Below are 811 nucleotides of genomic sequence, written 5' to 3' on the forward strand. Positions count from 1 at the left end.
GTTATCGTTACCGTTATTATTAAAGTTTCCTTTAATATAAATGTTGGCACCCCACGTCTCTGCAAGAATTACAGAAACGGTGTTGGGCCCCTACACTCTAGGCTCGGGTGTCAGAGAGCCCATCCTTCCATCTGGGCGCCGGCGGGCACAGGGGCGTGAGAAAGGCGCGTTTGTATTCAGAGCGGTGGCCCCACGCCCCGCAGCCTTCCGCGGCCACATTGTCTTCGGAGCCAGGCGCCGGCAGAAGCAAATTGGCTCTGGCCGTCGGGCAGGCGGGGGCGACCCGAGTCCAGGCAGGAGCGGGAGCTTCGGGTCTCGCAGAGTGGGGGGCCTTTCACGCAACGCCCCCTCTCTCTGCAGGGGCCCTGCTTCCCCGAAGCCCAGCCCACGGCCCGCCCCATCCACGGCTCCGCCCCTCGCCTGGGTCTTCTCCACCCTCCTCCCCTCGTTCGCCTCTCCGCTTCCCATTAGGTCTTCCTCCTCCTCCTCCTCCTCCTCCTCCTCCTCCTCCTCCTCGTCCTCCTCCTCCTCCTCCTCCTCCACCCTCCACGATTCTCCTCCTCCCTTTATGGCCCTTCTCCCCCTGCAAGTCCCCCAAGATCCCATCCGCCCCCACCCGTGCGCAGCGTGCTAGAGGGAGTGGGGGTGGGGGGGGGGGGGCCCTGGCTCGGAGACCCTGCGCGCGTGGGGAGACCCCGCTGCTGTCGGGGCAGCACGGCCCCAGCAGCTGCTGTCCTGAGAGGAGAGGCGGAACCCCCTGTGATCTGGAAAGTAGCCCCCTCCCTGCCCCTTCTGCCCCCCCACCCCACTC

The sequence above is a fragment of the Myotis yumanensis genome, unplaced genomic scaffold, assembly GCF_028538775.1.
Source record: "Myotis yumanensis isolate MYYU_CA2020_CCGP unplaced genomic scaffold, mMyoYum1.0.hap1 SCAF_5, whole genome shotgun sequence".
Classification (NCBI taxonomy): domain Eukaryota; kingdom Metazoa; phylum Chordata; class Mammalia; order Chiroptera; family Vespertilionidae; genus Myotis; species Myotis yumanensis.